General features: G+C 44.1%; 1 non-coding gene across 1 annotated transcript; it reads left to right on the plus strand.

The window, feature by feature from the left end:
* The first annotated feature begins 3,169 nt into the window (after window positions 1-3,169).
* On the plus strand, window positions 3,170-3,282 carry LOC138391193 (small nucleolar RNA SNORA17). Its single transcript, XR_011234806.1, has one exon. It is a non-coding gene; the product is annotated as a small nucleolar RNA SNORA17 (small nucleolar RNA).
* Window positions 3,283-3,560: the final 278 nt, after the last annotated feature.

The following is a 3,560-nucleotide window of genomic DNA, read 5'->3' on the forward strand; positions in this document are numbered from 1 at the left end:
TGAGAGAAGTGACAAACCGTAAGTCTCTCCATCCTAGGGATGGAGAGCTCATGGCTGTAGCGCCCTGGATGGTGGAGACATTCACTGCAGTACTTAATTAAGACTAGGCTGGCAAGCAAGAAACTGCCCACGGGGGCTGACAAAGCTTGCTTGAAAGCTGCCCACAGGCGTGCTGCTAAAACTCACTGGGTGTCCTCCACACTGCTGGCCAATGGAAAGCACACTGGAGCCAGAAAGAGAAACGCCTTCCTCCTGCAATGTCCCTCCAGCACCCTCTCCTGACAAAGCTTACCATTATGCCCTCTGACAATGGGAGAAATGTTTACAGGGTCCGGCACCAGAATTGCAAAGCAGAGTGATGAAGGGTGGGTTTAGAGCTGAGAGGTAGCAGCACACTGATAACTGGCATGCTATGACGTATAGTTCATACAGGAAAGGAAGGATAAATATTTGGTCTTTTCCCTTTATTTTCCAGTTTTCTGAATGAGTTAGTGCCCTGGAAAATGCCAAAGGATTGCTGTGACGATTTCTATTGTTGTCATTGTTGTTTTGAAGTCATGAACTCATGAATTTTAACATATTCCAAGTGTTCAATCTGATGCAGTTATTATTCTTTTTGATTGGTAGCATATATTTTTAACTGATCCAATGCATGAAGAATGCATGTTTTCTCTCCTTTGATGTTTAGAGCAGATAAGATGAAAAACTATCTCCACGCTTTTGGACAAAAAAATCCTTATAGTAGAGATATCTATAGCATAAAGGGATCACAGCTGGGAAGGTTCTTTTCTGCCAGCTCAAGAATTACCCAGAAACATGTGAGAAATCTTGCCCTTGAATGCACACTAGCTATAAAGTAAGGAAAGGAAGCTTTCTTAATCATAGATAGTTAGCCTGTCAGAGCTTTCCAATTGATGTGTCATGAGCCATATACACATTAATGCTTTCAGTGTGTGCTACGAGGTGACAAAGGTTGGGAAACATTGGATTAAATGACTGAGGCAAATTTTATCTGCTAGAGATGGTTGAAACACTATGTCTCATCTCACGTGCTCTTTTACATTGTGACCTTGCCCCCCTCCTTCAAGAGGTGGAGACTGTTTCCCTTCCTCTTGAATCTAGTCTGTCTAATGATTCATTTGTAACTAATACAATGCAGTGGAAATGTGCTATGTGACTTAGACTAGATCAGAAAAAGTCTTGTAGTTACTGACTGGCTCTTTCGAGATGCTTGTCCTGAGGGAAGCTAGATGCTAGGTATGAAGTCCAACCACCCTGAGCTGGCTATGATGGAGAGGCCATGTGTGAGTTCGCTAGTGGACAGCCCATTCAGCCAGTGTCAACTGCCAATCGTGTGAATGAGACATTTGGACATCCAGCCCTGTTGAATTCTTCAGACGACTGCAGCTCCAGCTGACATCTGACTGTAACCATAAGAGTGACTCCACCTGAGGACTGCCTAGCCACACCCTTCCTAAATTTTTGACCCACAAAATCATGAGTAAAATAATATGGTTTAATTTTAAGGTGTTAAGTTTTGGGCAAATTTGTAACTCAGCAATAGTAACTGGAAAAAAGACCCCGAAGGCCTTTTTCTGCATAGGTGACAAATCCAGATTGCGTGAAGAGCTATGCATTACATCTGTTATGCAGAGGAGATTTAACAAATAGGGTCCTACTTCTGAATGCTGGTCTGAGGATTCCTTGAGTTCATGGGCAAGCCCTGGTCATTCCTCTATAAGCATCCTGAGTCCTGAGTCACCTGTCTCCAAGTCTGGTATGACCCAGTACCTTTTCCTGGTCACTCACCGGAATTCACAGCTCTGTCACTCTTCCTGGACAATAACACAAGAGAACCTGTGGCTTTCCTTCAAGTGTATCCTATTTTTTAGCTGTTAGAAGAATATTCTGTTCTTGCAGAGGCAATGGGAAGTGGACCGAGGAGTGCGGAATCTCGAGTCAAAGGCCTGGGTTCAAGTCCTGATTCATTCACTTACTGGGTGTGTGACCTTGAGGAGTTTATGCAACAGCTTTAGCCTCAGTTTCCTCATCTGAAAATGAGAAAAATAATTTGTGTCTCATAGAGATGCTGAAAAGATTAAATAAGATTACACGTATGAAAACTTAGGGGTTTCAACTAGTTTGTTTGAGCTTCTGTAATTATTTTTTGTCTTTTCATTTTATTTTTAGAAAGTTGAAAAAACATAGAAAATACAAAAAAAGAAATTGCATATTCATACAACTGGAATAACCACCATTAACATCTTGATTAATTTACTTCCAGTTTTTTTAAACCATTCTGTTGACTGTCATTGAAAAACTAAGAGATATTATGTATATATTATAAATTATTCAATCATGCAAAAAAGTGCCCCCTGGATATGGAGCATATTATAAAGGTACAAGGCACCTGGAGCAGGGGCCGTGATGATCTCCAATACGGAGTCAGCATCCCGGCATACTTTTAAATACTAGGATTTTCACTGGTACATATGAAGAAATTCAGTTATAGCTGCTGTCACTTCCCTGGTCTTTTGGATGCCCTTTGCCCTTGGGTCACTCTTTGAATACAATTGTTCCCTGCCTTGCTTGGGCGCTCATAGCCCCAGGAGGCAATAATCTCCATTGCTCTAGTCAAAAGGAGAAATGTCTTGCGCCACCACCTTGCCTGCTACCTCTTTACCTTGCCTGCTACCTCTTTTTGCAGCAAATTGTACTTTACTCGCATCCCACTGTCCACTCGATGTACCGTTGATTGTATCAGACCCAAATATCACACACTGATCTGTGTTTGGTGGCACACCTGTGAAGGGTGTGGTACCCCAGTGCCCGTGGCATGATGATAGCATTTCTGCCCTACTCTTTTGGAGTTCCCTTCGGTGTCAGCCGTGCAGCAATGATGTCTACGTGCCTGACCCTGTAAGTCCTCCCTCCAGCCTTTGTGACCTCTGGCCTCTTCATGGAAGGGTCCTGTCTCTTCCCTGTGGCGTTGCTTCTCACGGGTCCAGGGGCTGTTAAGGTAGTGCCAGGATCCTCTCCCTCATGTACAGGGTTGAAGGTTCTCTTTCTAGGCATAAGAAAATCACCTAAGATTTGGGAGGCGCTGCATCTTTAGCCTGCTTCCTCAGAGAGGACTTACCTTGAGCTCCTTTACACATTCCCTGGGAGTTCCTGGAGGCCTTCCAGGTGTCAGTGTTCCTGCATGTGAGCTTTCGGGTATTGGAGCAGGTGTTGATCAGTGTTCAGAAATCAGAACATCTGGACAAAACATGGCCTGGCATTTCTGCTGGGCTTAGCCTGAGTCCTTGTGGTTATCTGAGGACAGAATGGAGGAGAGAAAAGGAAAGCAGGCCTCTTCTCTCGTTCTTTGCTATTCCTGCTACCTGGGTCTCTTCTACCCAACAGCCCTGTGGAGATTCAGGAAGAACGCCAGAGGCAGAGCACGGGGAAGAAGGCCTGGTTGGGCTTCAGCAAAATGTGGAGCTGAGGGCAGGAACTAGGATTGGAAGACAAGAATTTTCCAGATAAAAATGGCTCGGAAGGTACCTAGCTCTTCTCAT

Source organism: Eulemur rufifrons, chromosome 8 (assembly GCF_041146395.1).
Source record: "Eulemur rufifrons isolate Redbay chromosome 8, OSU_ERuf_1, whole genome shotgun sequence".
NCBI classification, from domain to species: domain Eukaryota; kingdom Metazoa; phylum Chordata; class Mammalia; order Primates; family Lemuridae; genus Eulemur; species Eulemur rufifrons.